Below are 12150 nucleotides of genomic sequence, written 5' to 3' on the forward strand. Positions count from 1 at the left end.
GCACCTGATAGTCACTAATAAGGGTTATGGAATGAACCGATACAATTCAATACATACTTTAAAGCAATAATCTGCTATTGGAAGGTTGGTACCACCCAACAGACACATCATAAGGAGGTGTGATTTAAATAACAATTTTGCTTCTGTAAAAGACTCTTCTGCTTCCAATCTTGCCCTCATCACCCTTTTTCACTCTGTCACATAAAATGATCTTCTGTGTGAACAAAAACCATTGTGAGTACAGCCCTTCATGATCTGGCCTTGATTACTTCTCCGTTTCGCTCCTCCTGCTCCCCTCCCCCCACGCCCCACTGTGGCCACAGTAGTCCACGTGCCGTTCTCAGGGCACACCGTGATCGGTCCCTCACTGAGCCCACACAGAGGAAGCACTCAGCCAGTGTTTGTTTAATATGAGGAAAAGGCCAAGCATCTTGTGACGTACGAAAGCTGGTAGATTGCAACTGAGTGGGGAAATCTTAGCTATGTTTAGGTTCAGTCGTCTACTATATGCCGGGCCCTGAGTCAGGTACCAGGACAACAAAGACAAATAGAGCATGGTCCCTGTCCTCCCAGAGTTTACTGTATAGTGAATGGGGTAAAAGAAACATAAGTAGTTCATTTCTTTTTTCCAAGTGAAGGCAGGAAAATAAATTGAATAAAGTAAAAGTTTGCACAGTTCAGAAAACACTTCCTAGAGCCTGATGATTTTTGAGCAAGTCTGGAAGGATAAATAGGTCTATCGGTTTAAGAAAGGGCAGAGGGCAACTAAAGGCATGGGGGCACACAGCGGTATGGCATAAGCTAAAAGCCACATGCGACATAGCAGGGGCGGTGGTGGCCCGAACTGGAACGACCGTAATAGAGATGGAGAAAAGGGGCTCAATCAAGGAAGTAAATAGACATAGGATCCGCATCCTCGATGATAATGGAATTGGGAGGAAAGGGGAGAGAAAAGAAAGTAATGAGTTGATGCAGAAGGAGCAGGTTTGGGGTGGGATGGGGAAGAGAATGAGTTTCAGTGTTTGTTTGTTTGTTTTTTAATCCTCATCCAAAGATTTTTCATTTATCTTCAGATAGAGTGGGAGGGAAGGAGGTGGGAAGAGAGAGAGAGAAACAAAGACTTGAGAGAGACACATTGATTGGCTGCCGCCCGCACGACCCCAACCAGGGCCGAGGACCGAACTGCAGTAGAGGTACCTGCCCTTGACCAGAATCAAAACTGCAAGTCTTTGATCCAAGGGCCGAAGCTCTCACCACTGAGCCAAACCAGCCAGGGCGAGTGTCAGATTTAACGGCAGAATTTAGATGTCTCAGGGACATCAACTCATTATTATAAGCAGTAGACAGTCTGACATACAAGCAGATATATGCAGGTGGCAGTTTGCTGGGCAGCCCAGACTCTTACAATCCAAGTGAGAAATCTAAGACCATACGAGCAAACGAGATTGCTTGAGGACCATACACGGAAGAAGCAGCAAAGAACCAGTAACAGAACCCAGGGTCACAGAGCGGAGGCTAAGAAAGAATGGCCCAGAAAGGTGATCCAAGAAAGCAGGGAGTAATTGCATAACCAGTGGTGAGTAGTTCGTCAAAGTCAAGGACATAGAGTTTGAAAGAAAAAGAAATCAAGAGTGATAATTACAGCAGAGTGGTCCAAAAAGATAAGAACAGAAAAATAATCATTGGATTTGGCAAGACGCATGCCATTGGGCTGATGCTGATGTTGGCAGGGGGGACTCAGTGGGATGATGGGAGCTGAAGCTGAACTGCAGAGCATTGGTAAGTGCATGGCAGGTGGAGAAGGGCAGGCGGTGAGCGTAGGATGACTCCTAGGAAGCCTGAGTGAGAAGGGATGAAACAGGGTAATATTGGAGGGGGGCGGGGGGGAATGGTTCCAGGGTCACAGGAGAAATTATATTAGGATAAGAGAGTTACAAGCATGTTGGGAACTGGGAAGAAGCCACTGAAAAGAAAAGGTGGAAGACAAAGGCAGCTCACTAAACAAGACCTGTTGTCTTGTATCGTGTCTATTTCTTCTCCTCCTCAGTCAGCACAGTGCCCGACAGAGGTGTCCGGTGTCGGCCAGATAAATAAGTGAGTAAATGACGAAGCAACATCCCAGAGGAAACCAGCAGAGAGTGGTCAGGGGACTAGGGTGAGAGACTGACCTCCAACAAGAAGAAAAGACATTTCATTCTCTGAAACAGAAAGACAGGAGGGAAATCAAATCTCCAAGCTTTCTCACATGCACAGATTAATTTTGCAAACTGGTGAATGCAAGTATTTTAAATCTTCTAATTAATTGTTATGAGTTATTGTTCTACATATCCTTCCTTCCTTCCTTCCTTCCTTCCTTCCTTCCTTCCTTCCTTCCTTCCTTCCTTCCTTCCTTCCTTCCTTCCTTCCTTCCTCTCTCTCTCTCTCTCTCTCTCTCTCTCTCTCTCTCTTTCTTTCTTTCTTTCTCTTAACCCTCACCCGAGGATATTTTTGCATTTATTTTTTAGATAGAGTGGAAGGGAGGGAGAAAGAGAGAGAGAGAGAGAGAGAGAGAAACATCAATGTGAGAGAGACACATCGATTGGTTGCCTCCCCCATGACCCTGACCAGGGCCAGAGATCAAACCTGCAACCCAGGTATGTGCCCTTGACCAGGAATCAAACTCATGACCTTCCAGTGCACAGGCCAATGCTCTAACCACTTAGCATGCCAGCCAGGGCTCAACACTTCTTAAAGGAACATTTTCAGGAAGGTAAAATATATTCTTTCTGGCCCTGGCTGGTTTGGCTCAGCGGTTGGAGCGTCGGCCTGCAGACCAGTGAGTCCTAGGTTCGGTTCCCAATAGGGGCATGTGTATATATATACATTCTGGCCTCTGGTCTATTTTTCTATCATATCACTCCTTAAAAGACAATAAGCCCCAGGCAAAGCTGTAAAATGAGGGAGAGTGAGCTGAGAAAACATGATCAAATCTATGGGCTGAAGGTCAGGTGGGTTGGAGAAGTGAGGCAGGGCCTCGGAGGGAGTGAGCTAGAAAGACAGGATGTGGCGGTAGAAAAGTGGGCGCTTGCCCAAGGTTAACGTTGTTTTGGTAAACACGGGCCAAGGGTATGACCGTGAAAGAGAATGGCTGAGGTAAGGAATGGGACAGGATCCCTGGAGAAAGGGAAGTTACGGAACCAAGAGCATGAAGTGTTGAAAGGATCATTTATCTGGATACTGAAATAGCTAAAAATTATCACAGGAATTTCAAGAGGAAAATGGCAGTGAACCAGAAGCTAAAAATATTAAAGAAATGAAGAGAAGGGACAGGAAGTGGATCAGTGTGGCAAGCAGGGGCTGTGGAATAGTGTGCGGCAAGGACACACAGCTGGAGTTCTCAGGAGAGGGAGGGAGAAGGGCCCGGCGGCATGCGAGCTGGCAGGCCCCTCCCCTCTCCCCTTGGGGCACAGTGAGAAGAAGGGCACCCTTCCCTAGGGGTAAGAGGGGCGCGGTTGGGGAAGTAGCAGGAGAGAGTGCAGCAGGGAAGCAGGGTCCTCACCAAGTACCAGGTTTCCACGGGGCAGAAACCCGAAATGCAGAGTCAGAGAAGTGGAGGCCGTGTGAACTGGGCCTGGGGCAGGTCCTGAGTTCCAGGGAGCAGCGTGGGAGGTTCCCAAAGTGGGAAGGAGACAGAAAGGGCCGTGGACAGATAAACAGAGTCATATGAGGAGGAGCATCCAGTTAATTGGCTCAAATAAATAATTAAATTATTTATTTAATTAAGCTGTATTTACATGAATGATAGGCTTTTTTAACAAAATGATAGGGGAAATTACTTTGATTCTATGGTCCTTTAGAAGATGTCAGCAGAGTTGACATTCATGTCACTGTCTTTACCACATTTTAACCTCTCATTCTCATTTAAACAGATTTTCTCATCCTTTAATTTTCTTAGTTCTTTTACCCAGAAATAAATGCAACAAAATTGAACAATGTAGTTCAATTTGGTAGAGAGGAAAAACTTTCCACTTGACATTAAAGAACCAAATGATTTAAATGATCTGTTAGAAAGTTATTAAACACAAAAAGGCTGAAGCTTAGTACCAATTAATGCTTCAAAGAAAATCTAAGCTTATTAGAGAGTTTCTGCAGAACCACCTAAAATTCACCCAAGGATATGAAGCATTCATCCCAAAATTTTTCAATCCTTGCTTTGTGTACACTGAACAAAATGCAACATGGGCTCCACCCACTGGGCATTTTATATTACTGCAATGTTATCCTTTAACATTGGCAAATCCAAGTTTTCATTCACTATTTTTAGTTATTGGTAAATATTATTTATTGATTGTCTTCTATGTGCCAAGCACTGTTATAGACCACTGATATACAATAGTAAACACAAAAGACAAAAATTTCTGTCCTCGTGGAGCTTATATTTTAGAGTATTAAATTTCTTTTTTTTTTTCACCATAATAAATTAAAGGCCATTGCTGTGGAATAGGTATCCTAGATAAGTTTGAACCCTAAGGCTTTAGAAACTTGATGAATAAAAGCAAAATAAAAAGCTTTTTAATAAAAAAATTAAGCATCCCCCATTTTTTTCTGAATATTAAATAATTCTCCTTTAAGGCAGGTGTTCTCTGTGGTAATAAAAGCACACATCCTGAGTGAAACTGTTATTATTCACAGATGACATGATATTGTATATATAACACCCTAAAGACTTCACCAAAAAGCTACTAGATTTAATAAATGAATTTGGCGTGGTAGCAGGATACAAAATTGACATACAGAAATCACTGGCATTTTTATATGCCAATGATGAACACACAGAAAGAAAAACTAAAATACAATCCCATTTACCACTGCAACAAAAAAATTAAGATACCTAGGAATAAACTTAACCAAGAAGGTAAAAGACCTGTTCTCAGAAAACTACAGGACATTGAAAAAATAAATAGAGGGAGACATAAAAAAGTAGAAGCAGCCCTGGCCGGTTTGGCTCAGTGGTTAGAGCGTCCGCCTGCGGTCCCGAGAGACCCGGGTTCGGTTCCCGCTAAGGGCATGTACCTCGGTTGCAGTTTGTCCCCGGCCCTGGTCGGTTGTGCGGTGGCAGCCACTCGATGTGTCCCTTTCACATCGATGTTTCTCTCTCTCTCTGTTCCTCTCTCTCCCTCCCACTCTACCTGAACAAAAAGTGGAAAAATGTCCTCGGGTGAGGATTAAAAAAAAAAAAAAAAAAAAAAAAAAAGTAGAAGCATATACCATGTTCATGGATTGGGAGAATCAACATTACTAAAATGTTCAGCCCTAGCCGGTTTTTCTCAGTGTTAGAGCGTCGGCCCACAGACCAGAGAGGCCCGGGTTCAGTTCCTGCTAAGGGCACATAGCTTGGTTGCAGTTTGTCCCCACCCAGTTGGGGTCGTGTGGGTGGCAACCACTCAATGTGTCTCTCTCATGTTGATGTTTCTCTCTCCCTCTCTTCCCTCTCTCTCTCCTGCTCTATCTCAAGATAAATTCAAAAATGTCCTCGAGTGAGGATAAAAATAAATAAATAAATAAATAAATAAATAAATAAATAAATAAATAAAATGTCCATAGTACCCAAAGCAATCTACAGATTCAATGCAGTCCCTATTAAAAACCAATGACATATTTCACAGATCTAGAACAAATACTCCAAATGTTTATATTAAACCAAAAAAGACCTTGAATTGAAAAAGAAGAACAAAGTTGGAAGGACCACAAATCCAGATATCAGGTTATACTACAAAGCCATTGTAATCAAAACAGCCTGGTACTGGTATAAGAACAGGCATATAGATCAATGGAACAGAATAGAGAACCCAGAAATTGACCCAAGACATTATGTTCAATTAATATTCGACAAAGGAGGCAAGAGCATACAATAAAGCAAAGACAGTCTCTTTAATAAATGGTGTTGGGAAAATTGGACAGGTACATGCAAAATAAAAAGAAACTAGACCACAAACTTATACCAAAAACAAGAATAAACTCAAAATGGATAAAAGAGTTAAATGTAACCCATGAAATCATAAAAATCCTAGAAGAAAACATAAGCAGCAAAACTCAGACATCACACACAGCAGAATTTTCACTGATATATTGCCTATGGCAAGAGAAACAAAGGAAAAAAATAAATGGGACTACATCAAACTAAAAAGCTTCTGCACAGCTAAAGAAACTAGCATCAAAATGAAAAGGGAACCCACTGTATGGGAGAATATATTTGCCAATGATACATCGAATAAGGGATTAATTTCCAAAATATACAGAGTACTCATACAAGTCAACAAAAAGAAGACAATCTAATTAAAAATGGGCAGAGGACCTGAATAGACACTTCTCCAAAGAGGACATAGAAATGGCCAAGAGATATATGACAAAATGCTCAACATCACTAATCATCACAGAGATGCAAATTAAAATGAGTATGAGGTATCACTTCACATCCGCTAGAATGGCTACCATCAACAAATCATCAAACAACAAGTGCTGGTGAAGGTGTGGAGAAAAGGGGACTCCAGTACACTGCTGGTGGGAATGCAGACTGGTGCAGCCACTCTGGAAAACAATATGGTGTTTCCTCAAAAAATTAAAAATCGAACTGCCATTTGACCCAGTGATTTCACTCCTAGGAATATTTCCTAAGAAGCCAGAAACACTAATCAGGAAGAATATATGCAGTCCTATGTTCATAGCAACACTATTTATAATAGCTAAGATCTGGAAACAGCCCAAGTCTTCATCAGTATATGAGCTGATCAGTATATGGGACACATACACAATGGAATACTTTGCAGCTGTAAAGAAGAAAGATCTCTTACCCTTTGAGACTACATGGGGGGACCTGGAGAGTATTATGGTAAGCGAAATATGCCAATCAGAGAAAGATAAGTATCACATGATCTCACTTAGTTGTGAAATATAATGAACAAAATAAGCTGATGAACGAAATAGATCCAGATACATGGAAGTAGAGAACAGACTGACAAACCTCAGAAGGAAGGGAGTTGGGGGACAGGAAAAGCTACTTATATGCATTTATGCATAACCAATAGACACACACAACAGTGCTGTGAAGGTGGGGGGGTGGCAATAGGGGGAAAAAGGAGGGACGTCTGTAATAAAAAAATAATAAAAATAAAAATAAAAAATACCCACATCCTGTGTGTCCACTACCCCCTTGCATTCTTTTTATATACAATTTTGTTAATCTACTACATATTCACCATTTTTTCAATTTAGTTATTTTTACTTTGCAAAAATGGTATCATGCTGTATGTGATCAGGGTGGTGGCTTTATTTTTCATTTCATATTGTATCGCTAAGTTTATTCATGGTGGTGATGTACCACTGTTCGTTTACCCACTCTTCCGTGACAGGCACTCAGGTCCTTTTCAGGTTTTCCTGTTTAAATTGTCCTGCTACGAGCATGCTGTACATGTTCCAGGTGCATGTGCATTAGAGACTGTCTTAGCTACATACTAAGGTGCAATTGCTGAGTCACAGGAAGGAAACAGTTCAATTTTGTTTGTGTCTCTTTGCTAATCCTCACCGAGGATATTTTTCCACTGATTTTAGATAGAGTGGAAAAGGAAGAGGGAGAGACATCGACTGGTTACCTCCCACACACAACACAACCAGGGCCAGGGAATCAAGCCTGCTACCCAGGTACATGCCCTTGACCAAGAATCAAACCCAAGACCTTTCGGTATGAGGTCCAACACTCTAACCATTGAGCAACACTAGCCAGGCAAAATGTTCAATTTTTTAAAACATAATGACACACTGTTGTTTAGAGTGACAGTGACAAATTATGCTCCCTCCAGAAATGTATAAAGGATCATTTGAAACCGAATGCTTTCTAACTCTTGCTATTTTCAGATTTTTAAAATCTTGGCAGCAAATAGGTACAAAATAATCTCTCATTGTGGGTTTTTTTGTTTTTTTAATGCTTTCATTGATTTTTTTTTTTTTTTTTTTTTTTTTTGGAGAGAAAGGAAGGGAGAAAGAGAAACATCAGTGTGAGAGAGAAACAATGATTGGCTGCTTCCTGCGTGCCCCGCACTGGGGCTCAAGCCTGCAACCCAGGTATGTGCCCTGACTGGGAATCAAACCAGGACCTCTCAGTACATGGGTCATAGCTCCATCCACTGAACCACAGCAGCCGGGCTCATTGTGGTCTTGATTGGCGCTGTGAAAATTGTCAAATATGTCGTCATGGCTTTATTGGCTACACGTACACCCTCCTGTGTGAATTGTCTGCTCATCTTCCCCTCGTTCTCATGTTGTATCATCTATGCTTTCCTTACTATTTGGAGTAATTCCCAATGTATTGTTTTAACTCTTTTCTTTAAAATAATTTAAACTTATAGAAAAGTTGAGAGAAAAATACAAAGCATTTCTATAGTATATATCCTTCACCCACTCTTCACAACTATTAACATTTTATCACATTTTTCTTCTCATTCTCATTCTCTTCTCTCTTCGTTTCTTTCCTTCTTTCTCTCTCCCTGTGTGTGTGTATGCGTGTGTGATTTTTTCTCGGAACCATTTCAGAGAGTTTCAAACATGACATTCCTTTATTTATAATAATTTACTGTGTATTTCCCAAAAACAAAAATAGACTCCTAATAGTCAAATATAACCATCAAAATCAAGAGAATAGCACTGATATAATACCACCATCAAATTCACACACTCCATTCAAATTTTGCCAGTTGTCCCAAGTTTTCTTCATGGGCCTGGACGTCACCTGGATCACATGCTGCATGTAGCTGTCACGTTTGTTCAGTCTTCTTCAATCTGGAGCAGTTCCTTGGACTGTTGTCTTTTATGGTCTCAATACTTGTGAAACGTATAGGCCAGTTATTTTGTAGAATGTCCCTCATTTTTTGTTTGTCTGGTGTTGCCTCATGATTAGCTTTGGGTTATGCATTTTCGGCTGGAATACCACAGAAGCAATTCTGTGTGCTTCTCAGTGTATCCTATGCTGAGGCACATGACGTTGATTTGTTTTATTACTGGTGACGTTAACTTTTATGAACTGGCTAATTTGGTGTCTGCCAAATTTTTCAACTATAAAGTTACATAATAATATTTTTAAATTATTAATACTTAATTAATAAAAATTTGGGGTGCAGTAAGTCCTCACTTAATTTGGTCAAGAGGCTCTGTGACTTTAAGCAAAACCACATCTAACAAAACAAATTTAACCATTGGCTAATTGATTTGAACAAGAGTTAAGTTCTGCCCATCTGGTGTTGCTCAGTGGATTGAGCACTGTCCATGCACCAAGAGGTCACCAGTTCAATTCCTCATCAGGGCACATGCCCAGGTTGCATACTCGATCCCCAGTAGGGGGCGTGCAGGAGGCAGCAGATCAATGTCTCTCTCTCACATCGGTGTTTCTATCTCTTTCTTTCTCTCAATCTAAATATTTATATATTTTAAAAAAGAGTTAAGTTCCTATGGCACCTCATCAACATTATAACTAAACATTATTCGAGGACCTGCTGTACTTTGATACTATGTAATATCTACCCCATATCCACCCTTATACTGTTACGCAATGGTCTTAATCACAGCTTCACATTCAGTTCTGGTACTTCAGGAGTATCTTGGCTATTTTGAGCCCTTTACTCTTCCATATAAATTGTGAAATCAGCAAGTTCCATGATTTTGATTCCATTGCTTTGAAACTGTAATTCAAGTTGGAGAGAACTGGCATCTTTACGACATTATCTTCCTTCCCACAGACATGATATGTCTCTCCATTTTCTTGGAATATCTTTTGTATCTCTTAATTAAGTTTTATAACTTTTTCTGTGGAGGTTTTCTTGGAGAAAGGCCTTAAGGCATTTGAACAACTAGTTTCAAGAGATGTCGAGCTGAAATTTGGGATAGAAAGGGTATGAATTTATAACCTTTATCTTGGACTGGAAGAGAGCACAGGCTGAGCTGGACTTGGTTCAGCTTAACTTCAAGGGTATATTGAAGTCACATCTGTATATGATGAGTATTTAAGATTAACGGCGAGCTCTTATCTGGGTCCTGCAGGGTGAGGAATGATGAGCAGCAAAGTCCCCTGTGACACCCTCTAGAGCAGCGGTTCTCAACCTGTGGGTCACGACCCCTTTGGGGGTTGAATGACCCTTTCACAGGGGTCGCCTAAGACCACCGGAAAACACATATTTCCGATGGTCTTAGGAACCGAGACACCGCTCCTCTGTCCGTCTCCAGGCGGGTCCGCCCACATGCAGATACGCCCACAGACAACACGAGGAACTGGACTAAAGGGTCACGGCATCAGGAAGGCTGAGAACCACTGCTCTAGAGGGGAGTCCTGCACGGGAACCAGCACAAGCTCGGAAGTGTTTGAAGACAGTGGAGCTGCAGATCAGCTTGAAGAGCTGTGACCCTCAGAAGGACAAGTGCTTCTTCGGCACCACTGCTTAAATCCACTCCCACCTCAAATTCTCGGTATGTGTTCTGGGGACCAGCAGCACCGTGACAAGGCCAAGGCTGTGGGTATCCGCCACATGGACCTCAAGGCACAAAAGAAACTCAACAGGAATAAGAAACTGGTCAAGAAGCTGGCCAAGAAGTACAATGCCTTTTTGGTTCATTTTCTGATCAAGCAGCTCCCACGCATCCTGGGCCCAGGCCTGAATAAGGCTGGCAAGTCCCCTCCCCCTTGCTGACCACAGTGAGGACATGGTGGTTAGAGTCTGTGAAGTGAAATCCACGATGCAGTTCCCCACGAGGGTGCTGTGTCTGGCAGTGGCTGTTGGGCAGGTGAGGTGACAGATGATGAGCCCGTACACAGCATCCCCATCGCTGTCAATTTCCGGGTGTCTCTGCTCACAAAGAACTGGCAGAAAATCCGGGCTTTGTACATCAAGAGCACCATGGACAAGCACCAGCACCCTACTCAGGCACAGCTTAAGAAACCGTACTGCTACCAAAATAAAAAAATATTGATGGTGAAATGTATTTGACTTTAGATACTTCAAACAGAGCAGAAGCAACTACTTCCTCCCTCTCTCCTGACCTGGGACCTGGGCTCTGCTCTCCCTCTTGAGAAGACAGTCGGAGTTAAAATGGACACAGGACTAAGATTCAAGAGAAATCTGAGAAAGAAGAAGGACCTCGGGCCGGAGCTCTGTTGCCTGTGGGAGAGGAAGGCAGCGTTGAGCAGGACGGTGGGAGCAATCCAGGAAGAGGGCTGTGGGAGGAGATATTTCGGAACTAAGCAGCACCCATGGGGACAGATCTTTGAGTAGAAAGTGACAGACCATTGTTCCATAAACATCCCGTTGTCACAAACCCACCCACTGCAAGTTACCGCTCACAGGTGTGTCCCAATCAACAGACTAAGAGAGCATAAGGCAAATTCGCTGGTTTCTGCTATTGACACTGTTACCCCACAGCCAGTAGAAAAGAAAAAAAAAAAAGTTTTATGCAAAATGGAAAGGAGAAGGCTTCCTAGCGAGCTGTAAATTCACCAGTGAGTAACCCACAGCACTCTAACATCCCAACGAGATGCAAGAGCACAGCCCCAGTCGAGCACAATTCCGCCAGGGCCAACACCATGTGATCCCCCAAGATTTGTCTGGCTTCAGGCTAGAACTCAGAACACCAGGGGAGCCTGGCCGATGTGGCCGAGTGGTTGAACGTCGACCCACGCACCAAGAGGTCGCTGGTTCGATTCTCGGTCAGGGCACATGCCCAGGTTGTGAGCTGGATCCCCAGAGAGGGGCATGCAGGAGGCGACCAATTGATGTTCTCTCTCATTGATGTTTCTATCTCTCTCTCCCTCTCCCTTCCTCTCTCTAAAATTAATACAAATTAAAAAATTGAAAAAAAAATAGCAGGGGAGTCCATGGGCTGGTGGCCTCGTGACACTGCTCTGAGAGTTGATCATCAGGAGTTTGCAGACATCATTCCTCAAAAGAATCGTTCAGTAAGATTAGACAAGCCGCTGAGGAGAAGATAACAAGGTTGTGATCTTGTGAAAGTCAAAATGCCTAACCAGGACTCATGCTCTGTACGGAGACCCACCACATCTCTGCCTCAGAAATGGGTCAAGGAGCCCTGGCCAGTTTGGCTCAGCGGTTAGAGCACCATCCCGTGGACCAGAGA

General features: G+C 42.7%; 1 pseudogene; it reads left to right on the forward strand.

Annotated features, from left to right (window-relative positions):
- Positions 1 to 864: 864 nt before the first annotated feature.
- LOC118623737 lies at positions 865 to 11006 on the forward strand (annotated as a pseudogene).
- Positions 11007 to 12150: the final 1144 nt, after the last annotated feature.

The sequence above is a fragment of the Molossus molossus genome, unplaced genomic scaffold (assembly GCF_014108415.1).
Source record: "Molossus molossus isolate mMolMol1 unplaced genomic scaffold, mMolMol1.p scaffold_m16_p_10, whole genome shotgun sequence".
Classification (NCBI taxonomy): Eukaryota; Metazoa; Chordata; class Mammalia; order Chiroptera; family Molossidae; genus Molossus; species Molossus molossus.